General features: G+C 39.5%; 1 long non-coding RNA gene across 1 annotated transcript in view; it reads left to right on the top strand.

Annotated features, from left to right (window-relative positions):
* Nucleotides 1–16,570, top strand: part of LOC117937845 — a 456,187-nt gene that overhangs the window by 237,221 nt on the left and 202,396 nt on the right. The gene's annotated exons all lie outside the window — the stretch shown is intronic.

Here is a 16,570-nt window from a genome sequence, read left to right as displayed (position 1 = left end):
GCTCCTATTTAAGGGATGCCTTGATTGTGAACAGGTGTGGCAATAATCAGGCCTGGGTGTGGCTAGAGAAATTGAACTTAGGTGTGGACATTCACAGTTATAGTATGTTTTAATAAAGGGGGGCAATCACTTTTTCTCACAGGGCCATGATGGTTAGGATTTTTTTTCACCTTTAATAATAAACACCTTCATTTACAAATTGCATTTTGTGTTTACTTGTGTTTTCCTTGACTATTGTTTAAATTGGTTTGATGTTCTGAAACACTTAAGTGTGACAAACATGCAAAGGAACAGGAAATGAGGAAGGGGGCAAACACTTTTTCACACCACTGTATAATATAGGGTCCAGGTTGAAAACGGTAGTTACCCTTTAAGTTTGCTGTTAGACTCTTGACAGGAATGTGCTTTATTCCCTTTCTTCTTTGTCAAGAACTAAACAGGATATTAAAGCCCCGCTGAGATCCACAGACTGTGACAGACGGTATGAATATGACGTTGTGCCTTTGGCCTCATTGGACAGCATTTCATTATATGTATCATGAATCATGTAAAAAAAAAAAAGCTGACACTGAGTGCAGTGGCTGTAATTATTAAAGAGTCACAAAGCACAGGTTGTTTTGTGACACAAAGTTTGAGCAGAAAGGAAAAGAATCAGACAAGTGAGTGCAAATCAAGGTTTATACTAATAGCAGCTTGACTACTCCATAAATGTGTGAGGAGCTCAGTGACCCAGAAAGGCTTTTGAGTCCAAATGCTGCTCCTCTGTATCGTGTAAAGATTCCCCCGAGAGGTCTTGGTTGACTGGAATGAAACCCCAGGACAGACCCAGGACACCACATCTCCCAGCTTGCCTGAAAACACCTTTGTAAATTTAACGAGGAGCTGGAAAAGAACTGGGGCCTCATGTATAAAAGACTGCACAGCTTTCATACCAGAAGATGGTGTACAGCCAAAATTTGAAAAGTACCTACGCACAGATATATATATATATATATATATATATATATATATATATATATATATATATATATATATTTTGAGTACACGTGAACGAGCCACCGACCCCGCCCAGGCTTCTCCATAAACTAAAATGGAAACAACTATTTGGCCCCAACGTCATTCTTTGTCCAATCACAACAGGTTATCCCACTGCAGACGGAAAGTCTGCCACTTTGGAGGTGCTGATTGCGGCTGTGAAGGCAAGAAAAAGTTCTGTATGGAGGTCTGTCACCTCGGATGAGCAATAAAGAAAATGCTCAGAGTGGCAAATGGTGACCAGGCGGGGAATGCACCAAATCATGGCAGAAATTAAAATAAAAAAGTCTAATGTCAAAGTTGAAAGTAAGCTAATAGTGGCAGATCCCCACCAGATAAAGAACAACATGCATCTCAGTGTCAGTCCAAATTAGGCAGAATGAGCCGTTTGATCTTCCTGATGTAATGCCATTTATTTTCTAAGTGTAAGTAGGCTTAGTGAAACTGAGTCCAGCGTGAGGGAGACCCGACTCAGGAGGAGGAGAGGTTGGTGAGGCAAGCGTCTCCATGGAATATCAGTTGATATAATATGTTTTTTCACAGACAACATCACAGACACACAGTATGCCAGTAAGTGAAGTGGAGACGTTATTTTGTAATTGTAAATGGGAAATTTCTGCACTTTTCAGCTAGATTTTACTACGTTACAGAGCCAGAAAAGACTTTGCGGATGGCCCGCAAATTAGTACTTCAAATTAATTGTTTATGCATCACAAAGTGTCAGTAAATACCTGCGTACGCAACGTTTATACAGGAGGCCAATGGTTTCCTCTTTTTGCACTGGATAAGCAGCCAGCAAATGGATGGAATGCAATAAAAATCACATATCCCAACATTAAAGCTGTTAATGCACTTTTGTCAATATAACTACCCTAAATTATTCATCATAAAATAAAGATTCCCAAAGGATCCATGTGTGTGTGTTTTGGCAGTCATTTATGTGAATTCATCAGTTGAGCAGGTATAAAATGAGCCCTGTGATTGAGTACCCACTTAGTGTTTTTTATGACAGTGTACGTTTGAAAAAGTAATGGTTTCACCACCTTAACATGTGCTGCAATTTGACCTCAATGGTGTTGTAATTGTTTTGTTGCAAAAAGTATGAAATGCATTTGGTGCAACAAAACCATGTTGTCCTTGGGTCAAATTTGACCAGTTTTCTTTTTTTAATCACAAAAATTGGGCCATCGAAATAAGTGCTGAAAATGTCAACATTAGAAACATCAAATAACTTTGGAAAAAAACATCAAAAAAAGCACCCACAACATTGAAAAAGTGAAACAAATGTCAGAAAAAGTGATAATAGTGTTTCATGGTTGACAGGAAGACAACACAAGGGTTAAACAGAAGTCAAAGGACGGCTGACAGTAATGAGTGTGGTTTGGATAAAAGATGATACGTCACTACTCTTCACTGTACACATTGAAGGTTGACACCTTGTCATGTTACATGTCACTCAGCTTATGCTCATTTTATTTTGCTAAAGTTGAGCACATAAAACAAAGTTTGAAGCAGATAACAGCTGTGAAGTAAATGTGATGTAAGTCTTTCTAAGCTGTCAACAAGCATGTTTTGAACAAGCATTCACAGCAAATTGTGCTTCTTAAATTAAACAGAACCTCTACAGTTAAATCGAGGCTTTTCAGAATCTACAGTATGGTCTAATTTATTAGACAATCAAAGCACTGTAAAAGTGTCCTTGGTGCTGTCAGAATAAACCAAGTAAATGACTGAAAATGCTTATGTTATGGTATGTACACACTAAATAAACAGGTGAAAGTGGTTCCGTGAAATTACAAATGTTACAGTGTAATGTATTACTTGTACCTGACAAAAGAGGGTTTATCATTCATTATTGGTATTATTATTAGGAAATTCAAGTAAAAGCTATCGGAGGATCAATTATATCATTATACTGAGCCTTTATCTTTTTTATTGAGATTACAGAAGTCTCTCGTTAGCATATTAGGCTGCTTGTTGCAAAGTGACGCGTGCGCAACTCACATCTTCACCCGACTCACATTGGGTAGTGACAACCGCTATACTGTAGTTTGTTGTCTTTATTTCTATTAATACTAAATTTGTATTAGTAAAAGGACTGTCAATGTTGTTAATAATGCGGATCGCCTTTGATTATTAGATGATTAGTGGGCTAAGTTGAAAAAAGTCTATGCAATCTTTTAAAATAAAATAGTGTCCTGTGTCATGAGAAATATTCAATATAAACTGTATATATCATCAAGGTAAGTTCTCAGGAGAGACTGCCACTGGTTTTATAGGTCAGATATAAATATAAAGGAGTGAAGGGCTTCAACAGATTTATGCTCAGGTCTGTCATGTGATTGCTTGTCATGTTCCATACTCTTACCAGGCTGCTCCCTGAAGGGAAGAGCGGTCCACACAGAAGGACATGTCCTTCTATTTATGTCTGAGTAACTGCAAATGCTAGGAAACAATAAAACACTGATACAGACATACTGTTCTCTGTCTGTGGAGATTTTGGATGGTTTAGTAACTCATTCCCTTTCATTTATCAAATAAAATGAAATAAAAAAAAAGATATCTAAAACATCTGTTCAGATAAAAAGCAAAAACTAACCTTGTAGCACTGATGGAATATGACATTTGAAAACCCCAATGAATTTCAGCTTTCATCACCAAATTGTCCAACGCTATCAGAAGCTCTTTACTTTTTGTTAGATGTTTATTTGTTCCTTTTAATCAAAGCAGCATTTGCGGCTTGACATTCCTGGCTGTGCTATAAAAGTTTGTACATTTGTTCATTTGTAGCTCCATCGCCGACATCACAGGTCCGATTACCACTAGAACAGTGCAATCATTTCATATTTAAGCAATATTAAAGGTTGACCTCTAGAGTTTTGTGTAGGATCTTTTTTAAGATACAATGTAGCACAACTCTATGCTTATGGTTTACTGGTTCTACTTAAATAGGCAATATGTATATGACATAGATCTGATCTTTTGCTATGTGTTTTTACCAATAAAGGCCAACATTTATTTAATCTTATGAAAGTCCATTTGAATTCCCTTGGAACATGCAGTGTTTAACTAATCCATACTCCTCCTTGACCTCGTCATTTTTTTCAAGAATAAAATGGTCGTTACAGGACAAAGGTCATCATTTTCCACCTCTAAAGTTACTAAATAGAACGGTCATATGTATCATTGAGGATGTGTTGCATTTCCACCAGGTGTGTGAATCCTTGATTTTTTGGCCAGAATGAATCCTTGTAGAAACTTTCTCCAAGAAACAACATTCTGTAGCTTATGCTCAGGCCACTCTGAAATATTATTATTGAGTTGCACGTGTTCGATTGAATGTTGCAATGGATTTTTTCTTCACACAATGAGATTTATGAAACTGCTACGGAATGGTGTGGGGTGAGGTTGAAGGCTCAGATATGAAGGCGTATGTGTTAGAAACTAAAGATCCTTGGACACTACAGTCAAGCATATTGTCTGAATAGTGTGAATGTTCTATACCCATATGCTATTGTGAACTTTAGAAATATTCTATACACCTAGTAATTGCATATACTATGTACATACTTTGAAATTTGTTTGTTTATGTCTGCAGCAAACACCAAGGCACATTGCTCATAAGTGTAACTTACCCTGGCAATAAACCTTTTTCTGATTCTGATATATACACAAACACAAAGTACAGCTTGGGCCCATGGGGATGTCATTAGATACCAAGTACTTATCCATAAACAGGACTTAAACAAGAATTTGGCCAGACGAGATTTAGGGGTTATTGGTTTAGGGAGTAAGTTTGGATACCGGGCACTTCCCCCCGTGTTCAACGACTGCATAGTTGAAATGGAGTCCAAAGGTAGAAATAAGTTGACGCTCAAAATTAATTCTAAAAATAAGTTGAAGGCTTAGGGGTGGCAAAAATGGAAAAGAAGAACGTAGGTCCTGTTGGATCCTCGAACTGAATGCTTATTCTGGATCAGGGGATGGAGAATTTGGGTGGTAAAAGTTTGGAAGAATTTAAAACAAATAAATTAAACGTTGTGGTGCAATCTGGGGTTTTGATTGAGTGAGGCACATTCCTCCGTCTGGACTCTGATTAAGGTCCTGAATCCTCGGATCACCATTCCCGTTGTGTTGCCCTAGAATCAGGACATTGGGGGGGCTGCATATTCACCTCCTGACCGCCCAAACCACCGTGACCACCGTTTGGTCACTTTGATTTGGCCAGTTCAGGACTGAAGATCTGGGATTTCTTCTGGGTTCTCTGGGTCTAACTTTAAGCCTGGAAGTTTCCCCCAGGATTGATCAGGGTCATCCCTGGTCAAGTCGTGCCTTCCCAGTCACCCCGAGGACAGGAAGGAGCAAGGCCACCAGTGTCAGAGCACAACCTCCCTGCTCCCCCAGAAGTCCTACGTAGCTAATTTAAGACAGAGCAAATCCCCCAGAAATGACAAGGCCCAACCCAACAAAGCCAGGTCTTCAAATCACCCTGAGGGTAGGAAGAACAAGATCACACTTCCCGGCCGGTATAGGCATACTCTGCCTCTCTGCACACCACTCCAGTTGGAGGATTAAGAGGGAAAATTAGGAATTCTGAAAGGAAAGTGGGGAAATGGGGGGTGTACGAATGGTGAATTGGAACATTGTGTCTACAGCATTTTACACTTCCCTGTCAGTCCAGTTATGCCCTGCCTCCCTAACCCTCCCTCCAGTTGGGTGGGTGAATTGTTTTGGAAATTCACACCTTGCTTTAGTTGCTGGTCAAGTAGTTTGAATAGGACATTAACTCATTTATTAATATACTAAGGGGAATTGCAACCACCAGAGTGGGGGTCTCATACATATGAGAGCATTACAGTGATCGTCATGGGTTCTATTTACAGCTTTGTGTTTATTAACATTCCCATTGTTAAGCAGTATTAAGAAATGTGTTAAGAAATATTTAAGCATTGACGTTTTCCCTTGCTTAAACTGGATTGTTAAGCATAAGTATTCTGTTGGTCTGAACAAAACTTTGAAGGATATGGACTCTTCCCTCCTTGTGCAGCTCCATCAAAGCAGTGAGACCAGGACCATCCAAAAACCCACATGGGTTTGACATTGGAGTTCAGTGGGGGTTATGTTGGGGTTAGGGCTGAAGAGAGGGCGAAGGGGAAATTGGGTTGAAAGACACACTCCCCGTTTGTTGGACACCACCTAATTATACATTGTCTGTGGGCAGTAATTACTTTAAAAAAAGTATTACACTTCTCATCCACATCCTGTCCCTATTAGCTTGTTGTTAGTCATTTACTAAAAACAAAAGATGTAAGTAACAAATGCAATTAAAAAGCAATTCTTCACAGTTATTTGCTTGTCTCAGATGAAGGGCATACCCCAGATATTAATTTACAGAGTGCACACAGTGGAAAGCATATTGTAGTTGTGAATATGATGCTGACAGCACGTCCTCGGTCAGTCATTATGCTCTTCAACCAAATAAGAGACAAGCTTAGGCCAAGAGTTGACTTTGATTTCCCTCACCAGTATGATTTTGATGGGCAGCTCTGCCGTCTCATTGCTATTCGGAAGCTGACACAAAAGGCTGTCTTAAAGGTTGTTAGATTGAAAAGTGATGCCAGCTCAATTGGGACTGCAGACATTGAGATACTCCCTCATTGGCTCCTGGCTGACATCCCTCAGGGCCTATCTGATGCTTTTCCCAGAGCAAACTTTTTTATACAAAGTGGCATGGACTCTTAGTTAGGTAAACACTCTTCCTCAAGGAGAACCACCTTAGTTGTGGGAAGAAAAATCAAAATCTGCTTATTAATGTGCAGTAATGGGAATAACAGCGTTAAAAATTACAACATTACTAACGGCATTACTTAAGTAACAAGTCATCTAGATGATTACTCTTACCATCTTAATAACTCCGTTACCATTACTGCTGAAAATGCGGCGCGTTACTATAATTGAAGTTGTTTTTTTCATCAGACCAACTAAATCTCAGAGCCGAGAGGCAAAGGACTTTTTTTCTTCCTTGGTTAGGAGGCCGTGCACGAGACAAGCGCATAATTGCTGACGATTGGCTGAGGTTTAGTAAAATCATTCATGGTAAACCAATCAGAGGTAGAGTTGGGCGTGTGTTCGAAAGCACGCACAGTCGAACACACAACGAACAACACAAACAAGTCGGTCTACAAGAGACAGGTATGGCGTTATGAAATTGGGGGGGGCGGGGGGGGGGGTTAACTTTTCCTAATGAGGATGTCCCACTGGGGTCAGAAACACAGGGGAGACACTTTTGTTTCCCTCACTATGACTGTGCCACTTGCGCCTAAGCTAATCGCTGTCACTCTTTTACTTTACCCTTGCTCTATCACACACACACACACACACACACACACACACACACACACACACACACACACACACACAATCACGCCGCCTCGACGCACACAACAGCGCACAAGTATAAACATCAGGGCACTTATGTTATTTGTACTACAAAGAGTACTGTGTATATTTTGTATATTTGTATTAAGTGTCCATTTCATTGTAATATTCAGATCTACCATAATTAAATGTATTTAAAGTTCCATTAAAGAAGGATGGAGGTGGTGTCACATCTGAGCATTTAAACATTAACTTGAAATTAACGCATTTGTTACTTTCTGAAGTAAGTAGTTACTTTTATAATTTGTAACTGAGTATCTAATTTAGTTTCTTTTTGGAAGAAGTAACTAGTAACTGTAATTACTTTTTAAAAGTAACTTGCCCAACACTGTTAATGTGACACACATGTAGTTAAAAAAGTTAAAGTCGTGAATGTTGATGAGAGAAATGTGAGGTCCTATATACACCTGGTATACAGTGCATATGCAATCAGTATCTTGTTATCATATCTGGATAGATGAAAAATGCTTGTTAATACTAGATGAAAATATATAAGGAACATATCGCTATTTGATCTGGTAGATCACATTTCACTGTAACACACTTATTCCTATTGGATAATTTTGCACTTGATTAAAGGTGAGGGGAACACCAACGTCAGTAGGCTTCATCTGCTGGGGACCATGAATTCTATAAAAAATGTATCATGCTAATCCATCCAAGTGTTGTACTGCTAGCTCTAGAGACACACTTTTCCATCAACATTCTGCCAGGTGATATAGTCAACATACTGGGTGTGAATCTGGCTGAGGTTTAAATCTGTCACAATTTACCCAGCAGCTCTGCCTCCTCTTTTGCGTCTCAACAGTAAACGGTCAGATGGAGGCAAAACATCTCAACAGTGGGGACCAGCTGTTGAGATCTGAAAGTGTGAAGGTGTAATTTAATGCTGGCAGTGAGCCGCGTGACAACAAAATAAAACTTGTGAGCTGCTGCAGTGCAGTTTCCTGCTCAACTTCCTAAACTGATGGCAGCCCAGATTAGAGTTGCACTAAAATAAAGACAGAGGGAATGTCACCTGTGATTAAAAAACTTTTGGCGGTGACCTTTGCAAGTGGATTGTGAACTGTGAATGGACTTCCATTTGAACTAAATCACACTATATCAAAATATAGTCATTTTTACTCATTTACCTTGTGTACATCTGTCCTTATTTTTCTTTAAGTTCTTTGATTACATTTTCTCACGCCACAACTAGTGGGTTTATATAGCCAGGAGGCAGCAGTCACAGGTAGATAGTTGAGTTTGTGTGATTTTGTTTTTTTATCTCCATGCAATTCAAAGAGAACTACACACTCCACATTATGAACAATTTTAATAATACATTATTTCTATTAACTACTTATTTTCTTCTTTGATGTATAGATATAGAAAAGATTGCTAGTGGAAACATAACTAAGTGACTGATTCAGCGATTCTTTATTTTATTTTATTCTATTTGATTGTGTTCATTCCTGAATCAGTGTTGTTGCTCTTTTGACATCAACACAATGTACACTGTTGCCCAAATCAAATTAAATTAGAATGATCTGCAAATGAACAAAACATAGGTTTCTTTTTTCTTTAACATATATTTTCCAAAACAAAGTGGCCTTTGTGTGCTATAACACTGAACAATATCATGCTTATAGTGGCCCAACAGACACAGACATGAGACAGTGAGTGTACCAAAATGTTGGTGACTGTTGGTTATTTTATCCAGTGTACGGTGACACAATAGATAATCAATGAAGCATCTGGGACATTTCGAAACGCCCAAAAGCAAACTACCATGTCAGATTTGTTTTTCGCCTTTGTTATCGCAGTGTGACAGTGTTCCTTCCTCCACAACACTATGAATATAATGCATCCCCGTCCATCCTTTTTTTCTTCCCACTGAACGTGTCCTCTCAAGAGCTGATTGTCAGACGTAATCTAAGGAAGCAGCATCAATCCGGAGTGCTGACTTCCTTAAATGATTTACAATAAAAGTGATACGAGTGCTTCTTTCTATGTGTTTGTTGGAACCTAATTGGTGAAAGTGCTGTGAATGGGAGAATCATTCTGGTAAATTAATCTTTCCAATATGCAATGGACTCACTCAATCTGTGTACAGTCAGTTTGACAAAGTGCTGAGGGACAGCTACGAACCAGATGTCCTTACATGCATTGAAAGAGCAGGCAAAAAAATAAGAGGAGATACTGCTGGGTTCATTTCCCTGTTCACTCAGATAATAGTTTTTTTTTTTTAACCTGTGAGCGGCTGCTTGGATAATCACGTTACCTATGTCTTTTTATTTTACTCATGTTGGAGGCCTGCAAAGTCATGTCCATACAGAGTGATTCTACTGCAGCAAACCCTTCATGAATTAAAAGCTTTCAGCAAATTTGTGACAATGACGACAATGTGCTGTGTCTAACCATTTAGGTTCTAACATATTTGGAGAACATTAAATTCTGATTTCCTTTATACATATTATTGTGGAAACATACCAAAATGGTGTTGGATATAAATGGCTTGAAACACAGAAGGTGACATGGTGACACCTGCCCTGTCTCCATCTTCAGCTTCAGACACTTACTTCCACTTAAGTAGAAGTATAAAGTTACATTGAAACACTTGAGTAAAGTACTTCAAAGTGTGTCACAATTGCAGTACTTGAATAGATGTATTTAGTGACATTACACCACTGGCCATTGTCAGGATATGAGGGTGAAAGAATGCAAATGTATTACAAGGAATACTATATTTGCTTCTCAAGGTTAAATAGGAGTCCTGCACACAGTGTTGTCTGTGCTAATACCAGAGCCTTTCGATCAGTGATTACCTTCAGGGGTCTGAAAAAGTCTCTAAGTGTAAAAATATGGAAATTGCACTGTCAACCAAAACCTGACCGCCTGTGCTCTGTGTGCCAAAGTGTCCAATTTTTAGAGACCTCATTTTAGCCCACATGTCTCACCATAAAGGCATGTGGGCGGCCTAATGCTACTCTGGTCACCATTAGTGCCCCTCTGGTTGGTACAAAAGAGCCTGTAGTGTGACCCAAAGCCAAAATGGACAGTCACATTCACCCTGCATGTGAGAGTTGCCTGCCTTTTGTACCTCACTCCTGGTTTTTCTTTGTACACCATTGTACATGTACGTGGTATCAAAGATGTCCGTCTTCGGTTGGCACATTTTTCTCTTACCAAACTCTACGTAGCATTTTCATGATATTTTTAATCCATATCTGCAATTCCATTTTTTTATATAAATGGTCATCAGTGTAAGGTAAGCATTGAAGTTCATTCTTGGCCTTGGAACAATAGTTTTTGACACCTTGGGGCAGCAGAAATAAAACGTGTTGTCACCTTTAGGGCCCTATCTTGCACCCGGCACAGCGCAGCACGAAACCTGCCACAAGTGTCTTTACCAGTTTAAGACCGACGCGGTTGTTAATTTCCTGTGCAGCGCCCACGTTTTGCAATTACAAATGCACCTGCGCACATCTTTGCGCCCATGGGCGTGCTGCTCTTAGAGAAGTGTGTTCAAGTGAATTCTTGCCATATTGCTATCTTGTGGCAACTGAAAGTGATTGCGCTATTGGCCAACAAGAACCTGATCTAACATTTCATTGACTTTTAACATCACATTGGTAAAATGTGCCTAGTCTCGTGCACAACATGCACAAACACACAGGGAAGCGCAGCAGCACACACACCCTTTTTTGTCAGGCGCCCCTTGCTCTAAATCTGGTTGATGTCTGTATGTCTGTTCTTTCTGTTGTCTTGTATGTCACTTGCTCCTGTTGCCAAGCAACCTTGGGGAGGCGTGGTCTCCATTCATTCACCCAAGCTTTCACCTGTTCCTGTTCAGCGTAATCACCAGCACCCACCTGTGTCTCATCACCATCATCACCACCGGCTTTTTATACCGTGACCTGACATCTAGTCCCTGTCGGATTGTTCGTCACCAACATTCCTCCAACGGATCATCATCATCATCATCATCATCATCATCATCATCATTGTCATCATCATCATCATCATCATCATCATCATCATCATCATCATCATTCAAACTCACCTTTGGAGCTTCACTACCCACTTCCCCACGGATTGGATTCATCTTCACTCCCCTGCTGTCACAGCATCCTCCCATTGCACGTTGTCTTGTCATCTGGCTCATGGACTGTCACCAATAAACTCTCGTTGGTAGTCACTCTTTGTGTCTGCGTTTGGGTTTTTCTGCCAGCCGGGTCTGACATTTTTCTGCCGTCAAACAAGCAAAAGTGGATATGGACACGCCTTAAAACACGAAAAAGTGTTTTTTTTGTATAAACAAAGTATTATAAATCCTTTAATTTTTAGAATATTAAAGTATAAACTTTAGGTAAATATTTCATTTTGTAGACTTAAGCATAATATAGCCTTCTGGGGCAAAAGTTAGCCTGGGTTAAGACCAGTCATTTAAATAACAACATCAAGAGCCAATGGGGCAATATTTTCCAAAATAACAACCTCAGGTTCCTGTCATTTTTTATTGAAAATCAATGCACCGAAAGGCACAAATATCTTCATTTTTTCTTACCAGTATTGCTAAAGCCAGCACACTTGGACCTGAGATGCCTTGGCCGTTATCATCCCAGCTGGCAGCCAGTCCACACCACTCACTCACCGTGTTGAAAGGTGTATGGCATTTTGATAAGAGTTTTGAGTTAACCTGCATTACCATGTTTCTTGCTGTGTGTTATGACGGCCTGTATTACTCTTTGGGGTGTTGTGTTTGCCCTCCAGGTGGTTTCAGTGTTATCTGGGCCCAGCCAGGCTCACGCAGTAGGGCTATAAATGAGCACTGAGAAATGTGATAGCTCATATGTGACCATAAACTACTATTATGAATAAAACATGAGGAAGTATGGACTGTTTGTGCAAAAAACTTGCATGGGTCTTCCCAGTTCCATGTATTTCTGTGTGTTTTTGTGTTTGTGACTAGCCTTGTGCCCGTTTCTCCTTGACACAGTTATTTTAAATAATTTTGGCATCAAACTCCCATTTGTATTATAATGGCACTCTTCGTCTCTCCAATCATATCTTAATGAGAAGTTGGACTGTGAAGGAAAAAGTCTTTTTTTTGTTCCTCCTCTGCGCTATGCTCTTCATCCAGAGATAAACAGCTTACCTTTGGCATGACCCATTCCACTTAAATAAGCACTAAGTACTCCACTGTCCCACTTTTCAAAGCCCTTAATTTGATAAGTGTGGGGATCTCTCACAAAGCAATCATATTCTGGACAATTAAACCCATATCTGAAGAATAGGGCTGTCTGGAGGGCTTTTTAGTGCCAATAATGTGGAACAGTTTGTCTCAATGTCTAATATTCTTTTAAAATGAGCCATTGTTGTCAAAGAGCCATTGCTGAAACATTTATATATATTTCTATTCATTTCGATTTAAACATTTTGGAACAGACTCTATCAGTGATGTGATGTCTAAAGCAAACCTGTAAATTACTGAGTTTTTTCACATTATTAGGGTAATTTGTTTTTCTACACATTCAGTGGTTTTGGTCATCATTTCTATGAGTTGTGATAAAATCTGACTCCAAGTTAATTACTGATATCTGAGAATTTGGTGACATTGATACAAAGGAACCAAGAGGAAAAACAAGTGAGTGGTCTGCTTCTGTGTCAGATTATCTGAAAGTGAGAACACTGTACATTTTTACCACCAATCACAATTGTGAGAGAAACAAATTCACAAATTTAAGTCAGAATCTCTCAATTAGACTGCTGCTATAGCCCATGTAAACCAACCACTCATCAAACAAAATGAAATTATACAAAATATGATCACAAACTAGTGATTTTTCTGATAACTAAATCTATATACTTTCTTTCTCTTCCAAATCAAACTGTTAAAATTTGAGTTTTGTTTACAACATGCCCTGCTCCCTACGCAGACTTTGAGTCAGGGCTGTGTCGAACCAGAGAATACACATGTCCACAACGACAAAGAATCCTAATTGACTTTCCATTGGCCTCTGTTGTCATGCACCAGCAAGTCATTTAAACACATAACATGCTGCTACCACATACTAAGGTGTTAAGACGTGGTCATTTTATATATTTCTGTGAGATTAGTCTGTTCAAACTGTGGTCAACCCAAACAGACCCTAATAGAGAGAGAACGCTGCAAACGCAAATGCATTAGCATCACTGGATTTCTATTAACCAGCAAAGTAATATATGTTGTTCCTGTACTTCATATTTACTACACATATTTCTGCCTGCGATGATTGCGACCGGGGCTTTAAATTGGCATCCATTGCTGGTAAAAATGAACTTTGGTGGGTAATATTGTAAAGTTACTAGCCAATTTGGCTAGGGAGGACTGACGCAAATAACTTTGCATCTGTTTGGATCGGACAGCTGCAGAAACGTTTCCATATGTGTCTGTTTTCTGCCAAGAAATTTAGTTGTTTGTCTTGTAAACGTTAACTTTATCTGCTCAACATTTACTAGGAAAACTTTGTTTTAATATTTCATATAGGCCTAAATGTTGGATATGTGCCCAGCATGTGATATTGATTACAAGTAGTGCTGAAACCGAGAAGACAAACAGAACAGTGCAAAACAAATCAGAGGAGTAACACAAAATCAAACATACAGCATACACTCACCTAAAGGATTGTTAGGAACACCTGTTCAGTTTCTCATTAATGCAATTATCTAATCAACCAATCACATGGCAGTTGCTTCAATGCATTTAGTGCTGTGGTCCTCGTCAAGACAATCTACTGAACTCCAAACTGAATGTCAAAATGGGAAAGAAAGGTGATTTAAGCAATTTTGAGCGTGGCATGGTTGCTGGTGCCAGACGGGCCGGCCTGAGTATTTCACAATCTGCTCAGTTACTGGGATTTTCTTCCAGCAAGATAATGCACCATGTCACAAAGCTTGAATCATTTCAAATTGGTTTCTTGAACATGAATATGAGTTCACTGTACTAAAATGGCCCCCACAGTCACCAGAGCATTTTTGGGATGTAGTGGAACGGGAGCTTCGTGCCCTGGATGTGCATCCCACACATCTCCATCAACTGCAAGATGCTATCCTATCAAGATGGGCCTACATTGTATAAAGAATGCTTTCAGCACCTTGGTGAATCAATGCCAAGTAGAATTAAGGCAGTTTTGAAGGCAAAAGGTGGTCAAACACAGTATAAGTATGGTGTTCCTAATAATCCTATAGGTGTATGTGGCTAGTGAAAAGTCTGATGGGCTTTTAACTTTAAAAATTGACAAGCCCGAGTTGGCCGGTGACCAAAATGTCAATGTGACGCCCTGATTGTGACACATCATATTACCAGAGGTCAGTCAGCTTGGATCCCCTCAGGTAGTAGACCCACTCACACACAGTCCCAGAAACTGCAGCACTAAACTGTAACCAAATCCAATTAGACCAAACATGTGGTCAGCAAGACTTCTATTTCCAAATTTCCCGGGTACCAAATTTGACACTTTCAGGCACCGACCGACTAAATTGCCTCCTCAGTATTTAGAATGGAAAAATGAATTGTCATTCAATATCAAATTCCAATAACTTAGGAGGAAATGTCATCAGCGTCAGTGAGCCAATGAGCATTCGGCATGCTTCTACCTAGCTCTAATAATGCTGTGATTGGCATTACACGTTGTAGAGACACGCAGGAAAAACAAAGACGGTGCTGGCGCAGTGGAAACTGAAAAATAAGATCCGGGTTGTAACAACAAAAAGACTTCTCCATTACCTTCCCTGAATTTATTTAGTTAGGCAGCAGGTATAGGCTCTTGGGCACATCAACCTAACTGACCTGAGTCCAAACCCAACACCCCTTTCCCCCTGTCCCAATATGACAAATGAAAAACAATGAGGCTATTGAACAGCTGGATAAACACAGGCAGAAGAGCCAACACTGCACAGAGATCAGTCAAACGTCATCGCCTCCTGACAGCTGGGTCAGCCAGGTCTCATGTAATAGTGATGAATGTTTCCCCTGAACTGATGGGAAGTTTCAAGTCCACAAACTATCAAATGATTGTTTATTGCTATATGTTTGGACTCTCAACTACTCCTCAAAATGGCCCAAAGGGAGTTGTCTTATTTCTTTCACATTTTTGAGTGCAGTTACTTGTGCGATCACAGCTCAGGAGGAAAAAATAATCATGCATGGCAAGCATGTCAATGACTGATTTTGATTAAACATTCATGATGCAAGATTTAGTCATTCAAGCGGTGCTGTTCAAAAAATAAACGGCATGTTTTGATTACAACCAGCTCTTAATAAAAAAACACGTGTTAAATTACTTACTGAAGGGTTGTCACTGAAAAGACAAAAATCAAAAAGTAACAAAGAACAGTTATGTTTGAATTTCAAAAGAGATTTTTGTAATAATTGTGCCATTATACATCTGGAGAAAAGGAACTGTCAAACTTTGGTCATTGAAAAACAGTGCAGGTAACTCTTTCAAACTGGTTTTCCTTGATATGTTAAAAAAGATTTGTAACAGTAGCAGAAAAAGGATGGCACATTTGGGGTTTGGTTCCTGTCTAGGTGTTTTATCTGTGGAACAAGCCACCTTGTTTTGGTAGAAACGATTAGATCATGATTCACTTTATGGAATCAATTTCACAGTGTATTACAGCAGCATCCCCTGCAATATCAGTCTGAATGTCATTTTGGGGAATGATTTGTCTTGCTTGGAGTACGCAAGCATTTTCCCGTGTGCTGTACCTACATCCTCAGTTTATCATATTTGCCCTCAGAAAATCTTTATTAGCGTGAAAGGCTTGCAATGGGTCTCACGGGAGAGCGGGCTGGCATTGATGCGGATGACAGCAGCAGTCTCTTTTCACACTCTGTAGTGTTGACAGATGTGGAAATAGTAAGGATCTGTCAGGAAGCACTGCAGAACTCACTGCTCGAGCTGCACGGCTATAAATATTTTAAGAACTAACAATCATGGCTGTTTATTCTTTTCCGAAGTTATCCGTAAGTATGACTGACTTGTTTTGAAGATGGTTGTTGTTTTGACAGATTTCGGGGCTAACAGTGACTGCTCCCTGTCTGCGTGCATGCTGACATTGTGCAACCTGT

The sequence above is a fragment of the Etheostoma cragini genome, chromosome 22 (assembly GCF_013103735.1).
Source record: "Etheostoma cragini isolate CJK2018 chromosome 22, CSU_Ecrag_1.0, whole genome shotgun sequence".
NCBI lineage: Eukaryota > Metazoa > Chordata > Actinopteri > Perciformes > Percidae > Etheostoma > Etheostoma cragini.
This window is presented reverse-complemented; position numbering and strand designations above follow the sequence as displayed.